This window comes from Acomys minous (genome assembly GCF_964271855.1).
Source record: "Acomys minous genome assembly, chromosome: 1".
In the NCBI taxonomy this organism is placed as follows: domain Eukaryota; kingdom Metazoa; phylum Chordata; class Mammalia; order Rodentia; family Muridae; genus Acomys; species Acomys minous.
The window spans coordinates 27,803,271-27,813,785 of record NC_140483.1 but is presented as its reverse complement, the minus strand read 5'-3'; the positions used below and the strand labels follow the sequence as shown (position 1 = coordinate 27,813,785).

At 40.7% G+C, this 10,515-nt stretch overlaps 1 protein-coding gene across 2 annotated transcripts in view; it reads left to right on the top strand.

The window, feature by feature from the left end:
• Window positions 1-29: 29 nt before the first annotated feature.
• ADCY10 (adenylate cyclase 10) overlaps window positions 30-10,515 on the top strand; it is an 84,726-nt gene continuing 74,240 nt past the window's right edge. For both annotated transcript variants that reach the window (XM_084790018.1, XM_084790017.1), the window contains exon 1: window positions 30-3,609. The gene's annotated coding sequence lies outside the window, so the exon portion shown is untranslated. The remainder of the gene's footprint in view (window positions 3,610-10,515) is intronic.

The window sequence follows — 10,515 nt, the reverse complement described above, 5'->3', positions numbered from 1 at the left end:
CAAGTGGAAGGAAGTAATGTACAAATGAGAAACAGATAAATGACTAGCAAAATGGCTTTAAACTATTTTAAAGCATTCTAACTTGATATATTTGGATTTTTTTAACTTTAATAAAATTTTTTCACAGCCAGAGATTCTTAAGTAGTATTGTAATGACAAATTGAGACAATGTTGTCCTAAGACAGTAACTTGTTATATCGCCCAGGCTAGCCTCAGACACTCCTCTCTTGCCTCAGTCTCTGACGTCTGGAGATAACAGAAATGCGCTACCACTTCCAGCTAGAGATGATGTTAACACAGCATTAGCCCTATAGCCAGGGAAGTCATCAAAGCAAGTTATTTCAATATTTGAAGAAATGAGAGACCATTTTGGTAGGTTGAATCCAGGACTTGTGCATGCTAAACACACACTCTAAGACTGAATCCACAAAAGACCTTTACAGTTATACTATGTAACAGGCATAGAGGAATAGGTCAGCAGTTACGGGCACTTGTCATTCTTGCCGAGTACCGGGGTTCAGTTCCCAGCATTCACATTTCTTCTCACAGACCCCAGGGAATTATTCATAGCCTTCTAGCTTCTCCAGGCACTCCACACCCTTAGGACACATACTTGTATTCAGATAAAGCATTTGTCGCTTATCATAATCTTTGTTTGAGGAGGAAAGGCTAGAGAATTTGGTGTGGGCAAAAGTGAAGAACTTCTGAACAGTCATATTATCCCTGCTTTTCAGAAGGCATATTTATCTACTTGCCATAAGTACATGCGTTTCCAAGAGTAAACACTTAGGAAAAACATGAAATGTGGCACATACTGGAAAAAAAATTACTAAAATGTATAGGTCAGCCAGACACGGTGCCACACAGCTGTAATCACAGCATTGGGAGGATTGGATCATGCTTGGGTGCCATGTACGTTTGAAACAAGCCTGAAATAAGTAGTAATTCTTGTGTAGGATCTCCTGCGCCTAATTTTCAGCCATATGAATAAACAGTACCCATTTGGTTCACAAAATTTTGTTGAAGCCAGAAGTGAATGATGCATCCCAGTAGTCACAACGCCAGGGAGGCTGGGGCAGGAGAATCTTGAATCCTAGAGCAGCATGAACAGGACAGCAAGATTGTGTCTGGAGAGGGGCTGGCCTACAGTGCTATATACCTGAGACTCAAACATGTGGGGATGGGTGAAAGCAAGAAGGTCTGCAATTCAGGACTCATCTCAGCTACATGAAACACTGCCTCAAAATACAAAACTATAGTGTTTTAAGCTGGGCAGTGATTGTGCACACCTTTAATCCCAGCACTCAGAAGACAGAGCCAGGTGGACCTCTATGAGTTCGAGGCCAGCCTGGTCTCCAGGGTGAGTTCCAGGACAGCCAGAGCTACACAGACAAACCCAGTCTCAACAACAACAAAAACCAAAAACCTATAGTGATTCATTTTACAACTGTTCTCAAAGACTTACAAGAGGTTATTTACTGGCCATCCATCTTTGTAGACACTGAATTCCACAAGAGTAACTTCCACAGTGGCACAAGTCAGTGTAGTTGAGTTCTCTGTTAAGCTTTTCTATCAAGTCCTTATTGACAGCTTCATAGTAAGTTTTCTCAGTACTTAAATTCCAACTCAGCTCTGCCACATTGACTTGCAAATATTGGCGTTTGAGGGTTAAAGTTGATAGCACTGATTCATGGCGTTATAAAGATTCACTGAAGTCGTATTTTAGCACAGTGTCTGGCTTGTGCTATATACCAAATAAATGTCAGAATGTTCAGAAAATGCTGTTTCATTGGAGGTAGATGCAAGAGTCCTTTTTTAGACTCAAACTTTTTTAATATACCATTAAATTTTTCTGTGGTTCAGCATCCATCTCAAGGAAATTCTGGTGGGAGGTACAGCAATATTATTTGCTTTTCTATAGGAAGCAGTTTTTTAAATTGTTAAAATGGTAGAGAAAGCTTACATGTTAACAAAGATTGGCCTCAAAGCACAGACCATTTAAAGCAAAGTCAGTACTGAAGCTTCTTTATGTAGCAAAATGAGAACAGAAGCTCTGATCCACTGACCGAAGGGACTGTTGATCAGATTCGCTCTGAGTCTGGCTTCTATACCATAACCATAATTAACCCCCCCCTTAAAATGTGAGTTTTTATATTTTGAAACAGTCAATTTAATTACTAGAATATTCACATACATTTTCAGTTAGGTTTTTTTTTTTCTTTTTTGAAGTTTTAAATATGTGCCCCATCTTAGTTAGGGTCTCTATGGCTGCTATGAAACATTATGACAAAAACACCATTGGATTTATCTGACTTCCACTTCTACATTCCACATCCCAGTCCATCATTGAAGGAAGTCAAGACTCAAACAGGGTAGGATCTGATGCAGAGGCCACAGTGCTGCTACTAGCTTGCTCAGCCTGCTTTCCTATAGAACTCAGGACCACCTGTTCAAGGGTAGCCCCACCACAATAGGCTGAGCCCATCCACATCAATCACTAATTGAGAAAATGTCTCACAGGCTTGCTTACAGCCCAGTATAATAGAGGCAGTTTCTCAGTTGAAGTTCCCGCCTCTGTGATAACTCTAGCTTGTGTCTAGCCCCTTTAAAACATACTTGACTAATGTCCCACTGGATTATGAAAACTTAATTCCCTATAGGGCCTCTAGTGGATTTTAAGTAATCTTTGAGAAAATTTTCTAGAAGTACACACTTAAACCAATCAAAGTAGGCATGTATAATTTGTCAAAATTTTACCTCACAAGTAGTAAATTCATAGCCCTGGTACAAACTGTGACCACTACGGTAGTGCTCCACTCTTTGAGACCCACCAACCCCAGTGACTCCCTGAAATCATAGTGCCAAATGCTAAGCATACTGTTTCTGTACATCTGTGACAATGTTTTTAGATGTCATATAATAACAAATTAATGACAACAGTAATAAGATGGGACAATTGTGGCAATACACTGGACAAAACATATTTCATGTCCTGGACAGTGTCAGATTTCACTGTGCTACCGAGCACTGTAATTTCAAAATAAAGAGTATATCTGTAATTTTCCATTCATAATTTTAGACCAAAGCTGATCAGTGGTAACAAAGTTTGCGTAACAGAACCAAGGGTATGATGAAACTACTATATTGACTAAAATTGAATGCTTGCTTAAGAGATTTATCTTTTGATGCTAGTCACCTATCAACTGTGGACTAGTTTCAGTCAGCCTCCACATGGTCAAGCAAAAAGTTGTGTAAACTATGGGGTTGTTTCAGTCTCTCCAACTGCCTCACTTGTCCAGACAAAAGGACCTGAAATTGAGCCAGTCTCTGAAGAGCAGTAGGCCACTCATAGTGGTGGGGGAGGGGAAGGTGAGGCCAGCCAATCAGAAGCATAGACAGTGCACGTGAAACAATGCACTTCAGATGAGGGTGTGGCCTGGAAAACGGCTTTTTGACAAAACTGTCATTTGATGGGTCAGGTATGGACAGACATGGCACTTCTCCTGTCTTCAAAATAATGTCACCAGACCCTTTTCCTGTTTTCTGCATTCCTGAAAGATCTGATCCCTAATCTAGGCTCGAGCTTTCCCTCAGCCTTGGAGAACAGAGGTATGTGGAAAATAGGAGTCTTCAGTAGAAGGAATAGCAGAGCTAGAGGGAAACCATGCTGTCTGACAGGTAATAGACTTCAGAGTCAAGTCCAGTGTTTATACTTCTGTCAGCCTTTTAGGTAAGTTAGAAGTTTGCAGGCTAAGTGTGACCCTATCCTATGTGTCTCATATGTGCTATATTTCTAACTTTCTGGTTTGGTTTGGCTTGGTTTTTTCAAGACAGGGTTTCTCTGTGTAGCGTGGGCTGTCCTGGATTCACTTTGTAGACCAGGCTGGCCTCGAACTCACTAAGTGAGTGATCCACCTGCCTCTGCCTCCCAAGTGCTGGGATTAAAGGTGTGTTTCACCATGCCTGGCTTCTAGCTTTCTTTTTTATTTGCTTTCCATTCCTTTTTTATCAACCAAGTAGTGAGTGCCAACCTTGTGAAGGTGCTAGAAAGATGCCATGGAAGAAACAAAGACTAACAATGTAGTATCTAAACAGGGAGTTTGGAAGTTGACAATTTGAACAGACCAAGAGGATATTGACATAGAAAATAAGCCACATAAGTTTATAGGCACTAAAAACCATTAAGGGCTCAGAAGAAAAGTTGCCTCCAACTCTGAATTGAAAGCCAGATAGAGTGGTCAAGCAAGCTGTTGTGACACCATTCCTTTTCAATCAATTTCCCTTTTGTTGTCTCTCTGTCATTCCCCCACCCCCAGACAAGGTTTCTCTGTGTAGCCCTGGCTGTCCTGGACTCACTTTGTAGACCACGTTGGCCTTGAGCTCACCGAGATCTGCCTGTCTCTGCCTCCCTGAGTGCTAGGATTATAGGTGTGCACCACCACCCTGGGCTTGTTCTCTGATGAAAGATAACTATGTTGTTGACGAAGAGTTGAGCATAACCTAAAACTAGTAGAAAATTCTACAAGAAGTGATTAGGAAAATAATGTATATAACTGATCCTAATTTCTCCATAATTTTTATATCTTGGTCCTGCTAAATTTTCCTAAAACAACTGAAAGGACACTTTGATTTATCTAGAAAATATTCTTGGTGTTATCTTTGAATCCTCACTTGCTCTTGCATTTGGAGTAGGGGTTCCTCATTCTAATTGTGTCTCCAGGGTGCTCACACATGCTGCTTGACTGTGGTAGACAGGCCAAGTCATTGGAGCAGGGGCCATCCACGTGCACTTAAAATGATAAGATTAAACACATCTTCTCTGTATGTTGCTACATCCCCACAGTGTCAGTTATCTATTAAATGCCTTCTCTAAACTGTTTCAGCACATATCTTCAATCCTAGCACTTGGGCGTAAGGGGCAGGTAAGCCTCTGTGAGTTGAAGGCCACAGAGAATTCCAAGACAACCAGTAAATTCATAAATTGTAACTACAGTGGAGGTGTGTCTGTGGAGAGTGAATATCTCTGCCACTATAGTTTACTAATGTTGCAAAGCTTACAGCAGAAAGATTCTTCTAAAATAGATGTTTTCTATTTTATTTTTAGCAAGATTCATAAGAACAATTCCCAGCTACTAACTTTAGATATCCTTGCCTAATTTTAAACTCATGAGCAGATACTTTCCACCATGTGTGTCGGTGCACTCCTCCAATGACTAGCATTTGGAGAGCAGATGCAGGAGGAACAGGAGAGCTAGACCAGCCCCAACTACAGATACAGTCTGAGGCTAGCCTGGGCTACATGAGTCCATTGTTCCTATCTCAAACACACAATAATAATTCTGGGTTCACTTCTACTTTCAACTTTTTAAATCTCAAAATACACCTACTTTCCTTGCTTAGTAATCATAACAGAAAACTGTGTGAAGTCCTCAAATGACATTTGAACAACAGGATCTTAGTGTGCTTGGAGGGGGGTTGTGCATACTTGTTAGTGAGGATGTATGTGTGTGGAGCCACAGGTTGACATCACATTCCTTTTCTTGATCACTCTCGATCTTTATTTTTGGGGCAGTTAACTTGAAGATGATTGCTTTTGCTAGACTGACTAGCCAGTGAGGTTAAGGAGTCTCCATATCCCACTGCTGGGGTAACAGGCTTGTGCCAGTTTTGTGTGTTTTTTAGGGGTATGAACTTGGGTCCCTGTGTTTATGGCACCTCCCCAGCCTCCTAGTTTGCTTCTAGTAAATAAAAGGATATTAAGTGCAGAAAAGGAATGTAGGTTGAATATGGTCAAAATAGATTGTACAGGGCTGAGAGAGAACTCAGTGGTAAGAACACCTGCTACTCTTCTAGCTGACCAAACTCAGTTCCCAGTTCTCAGCCACCTGCAGCCCCCGCTCTAGAAGATCTGACACACACTTCTGGCCTTCATGGTACCTGTACACATGTGGCATATATAAACAGACAAACAGCGCACACACATAAATTTAATTTTTTTAATTTAAAAAATATTATATGAAATTCTCTTAAGACTTAAAACATTTTCAGAGACTATTAAGTGTCCAGGAGTGGTAATGTATGCCGCTAATCCCAGCACAGAGGCAAGAGGCTCTCTGTGAGCCAAGGCCAGCTTGGTCTCCATAGTGAGTTCCAGAACAACATAGAAAGACTGTGCCTCAAAAAAAAATCAAGAGAAAGAGAATATTCAGTGCTTTCTCACCGGCAGAGTCTAGATCAGTTATTCTCAACCTGTGAGCCACACACTCCAAATCAAAAAGTGCAGGTATTTACATTATGACTCATTACAGTATCAAAATTACACTTATGAAGTAGCAACAAAAATGTTATGCTTGGGGGTCACCACAACATGAGGAGCTGTATTAAAGGGTCAAAGCATGAAGAAGGTTGAGAGCTACTGGTCTAGATGGAATATTCATCCTTATATTGTTGTATTTGCCTCTCTACATCTGCCAATCTCTGGACCTAGTTGGTCTTTCTGGGGAAAAAATCTAATGCACTTCCTATGCAGTATTGAAACTGAAGCAAAAGAGACTATAATGTTCATATGAGGAGACTAATATTACCAAGATTTCTGTGCAGTGGTGGCACACACCTTTAATCCTAGCACTTGGGAGGCAGAGGCAGTGGATCTCTGAGTTTAAAGTCAGCCTGGTCTACAGAGAAAGTTCCAGGACAGCCAGGGCCTCAAAAAAAAAAAAAAAAAAAAAAAAATATATATATATATATATATATATATATATATATATATATATATATATATATATATATATAAGATTGAAGGGGTTCTTATCAATGTCCAGAGTATACTTAAATCATCCCTTGTTTGTATAAAATTAAAATTAATGTATGGGTCATCCTATATATTTCTAAAGATTTCTTTATATGTGTATGTGTACGTGTCTTTGTGAGTATATGTGCACACGCTTGTATGTGAGGTCAGAAGCCAGTAGAGGACACCACATGTCTTGCAACCCTTCTCTGCCCATTCTTTTGAAGCAAAATCACTCTCTGAACCTGCAGTTCATGTTTTCTCAGATAGATTGGAAGCCAGCAAGCCCCAGCAATCCTCCTGTCTCTACCACCCTGAAAACTGTTGTGCTCTGAGTATCAGATAGAAAGAAGTTGGTTATAAGATCTCTGCTTTTCACAGAATTATTCCAGAGTGCATGTGCCAGGGTGGCCGCCTTATACACCATAAAGGCACTGTGCAACTGTGGAGAAATTCAAGGAACTTCATCTTGAAGCATAGATGTCTTCTCTTTAGCAAATGTTGGACCAAAAGCAAATAGTTTTTCATCTCACTGCCAAGATGGGGTGGCTGGGTGGCAAGTGTATGGTCTTTGGGAAGGTGAACATCATGGAAGCCATGGGGAGCTTCAGATCCAAGAACAACAGGAGGATCATCACTGCTGACTGAAGAACAGCTCTAGTAATGCTTCAGATCTGCGCATCTCTCTCAGCAGACCACAGCTCTGTCACTCAGGAATGTGCTCTCTGTGCCCCCAAGGATCCCTGAGATCTCACTGCACTTCTTTGGGTTCCATATTTTCTTCCTTCCCCTCCAAGTCAATCTAGATTGCAGAGTTCAGCTTATGATTATGACAAAAACTAAGAGCTGTTACCAAAAAAGTCCAGTGTATGTGCATCCCTGAAATTCCAATCATAAGTGTGTGCCTAAAATGAATGTATATATAAAATTCTTAAAACTGAAAACCTCTGGGGTGGAGAGATGGCTCAGTGGCTAAGAGCACTGGCTGCTCTTCCAGAGAGCCTGGGTTGAATTTCCAGCACCCACATGGCAGTTCACAACTATCTGTAACTCCAGTTCCTGTGGATCCAACACTGTCACACATACATACATACATACATACATACATACATACATACATACATACATGAAAAACAAATGAATATAAAATAAAAACAAATTATTTTTTAAAAAGCTGAAAAATTCATACATCAGTAGTAAAATGAATAAATACTTTGAGATATAATCAGATGGTAGAGCACTAAAGCACCAAATAAATACTAATACACACTCCGTGAGATGGATTAATACCACAAATGAGAGAGAAAACCAGAGGCATCTTGTACATAAAGTTTTAAACTGGGTAAAGGTGATTTATGGTATCACAAAGTCAGGAAAAGAAGGAGCCCAGTGTGGTGGTACACAATAGTTAACCCAGCCAGAGAATCGAAGACTGATCAGTGTTACAGAGTGAGATCTCATCTCAGAAACAAACAAGATTGCATAAAACAGACTTGTGGAGTTCAGGTGGATTCTTGAATGCATTTACTCACTTGTTATACAAAATGTACTCAAGACTTGTTTAAAATTTTTGCGTTTGTTTCAATAAAATGTTTCATTCTGCATTTATTGTGTGTGTGGTGTGTGTGTGCATGTGTGGTGTGTGTGTGGTGTGTGTAGTGTGTTTTCCATGCCACGTGTAGATGTCAGGACAACTTACAGAAATCAGTTGTCTCCTTTCACCTTGTGCACTCTAGGTTCTAGCTCAGATTGTTACACTTGGTTGGCTTCTGGCCATCGAGAGACTCTGTCTCAAAATGGAGATGGGTGGGTTTCTGAGGATGACATAACCCTGGAGGTTGGCCTTTTGCCTCCACAAGTATATGCACACACATTACTTTTTTTTTTAAGTTGAAGATCAGAGCTGAAGAGATGGCTCAGTGGTTAAAAGCCCTTGCTCCCACCTTGGGCAGCTCACAACTGCCTACAAGTCCAAGAGTACAATGCACATATGTGCACACTTACTTACACAGACACACGTACACACCTACACAGTGTCAAGGTCAAGGGCTTTGGTGGTGCACACCTTTAGTTGAAGCATTTGAGAGGCAGAGGCATGGGTTTGAGGCCAGACTGGTGCACAGATCAAGTTCCATGACAGCCAAAACCACACAGAGAAACCTTGTCTCAAACAAAAAAGTGTCAAGGTCATCTTCAGCTACGTAGTGAGTTTGTAGCCAGCTGGGGCCACGTGAGAACCTGTCAAAATAATTTTTTAAAAGCTCTTAAGGGGCTAGAGAGATAGTTCAGCTTTTAACAGCATTTGTTCTTGCAGAGGACCTGGATTAAATTCTCAGCTCCCAAATAACAACTCATAACTGTCATTAATTACAGTTCCAGGAGATCTCACCTCATCTGGCCCTTATGGACACCAGGCAGCAGGCATGTGATACACAAACATATGAGCAAAACATGCATATAAAATAAAACAAATCTTTAAAGGGCGGCTTGTGTGAGCAAGCAGTTCTCCATTTTCTTTGCTTTTTTTGTTTGTTTGTTGTTTTGGTTTTTGGCTTTTTGGTTTTGGTTTTGGTTTTTCAAGACAGGCTTTCTCTATGGGCCTTGGCTGTCCTGGACTCACTCTTTAGACCAGGCTGGCCTCCAACTGACAGTGATCCGCCTGCCTCTGCCTCTACCTCTTGATTGCTGAGATTAAAGGCTTGTGCCACCATGCCAGCTCCATTTTCTAATTCTAGCTTTGTAGCATCAGGGGCATGTGAGGAAAAGACATGGTGGAAGATGAGCGATGGAGATGATGACAAGAATGAGAGAATCCATGCTGTAAGTCAAATTAAGACTGAAACCTCCCAAGACACATTATTTAAGAGAAAGTCACCAAGAAAGCTATCACATAATCTCATAAGAGCTACCCATCAACTGGGTGTGGTGGCACACGCCTTTAATCCCAGCACTCTGTAGGCAGAGGCAGGTGGATCAATGTGAGTTCAAGGACAGCCTGGTCTACAAAGCAAGTCCAGTACAGCCAGGACTACAAGAGAAACTCTATCTCAACAACAACAACAACAACAACAACAACAACAAAAAGATACCCATTGGAGCAACAGCAACAACAACAACAAAAATCTCAACATAAAAATATGAAAAAATGAAACATACAAAACATTAAATGAATTTAAAAAGATAATACAAGGGCTGGAGAGATGGCTCATAGGTTAAGAGCATTGGCCCCTCTTCCAAAGGTCCTGAGTTCAATTCCCAGCAACCACTGGTGGCTCACAACCATGTGATCTAATGTCCTCTTCTGGCTCATAGGTGTACATGCAAATAGAGGACTCATATATAAAATAAATCTTTTAAAAAGAAAAGAAAAAGCCAGGTAATGATGGCACACACCTTTAATCCCAGCACTTGGGAGGCAGAGGCAGGTGGATCTCTTTAAGTTGGAGGACAGCCTGGTCTACAAAAGGTGAGTCCAGGACAGCCAAGGCTACACAGAGAAACACTGTCTTGAAAAAAAAAAGAAGAAGAAGAAGAAGAGAAGAAGAAGAAGAAGAAGAAGAAGAAGAAGAAGAAGAAGAAGAAGAAGAAGAAGAAAGAAAGAAAGAAAGAAAAGGAGAAAAAACACCCAAGGAAGAAGAGCTATGAGCCAGGGCCACAGAAAACCTTTTCAGTAAAATAATAGTAAAAAAAACTTCCAAAATCTTACAAAAGATGTAGACATCCAG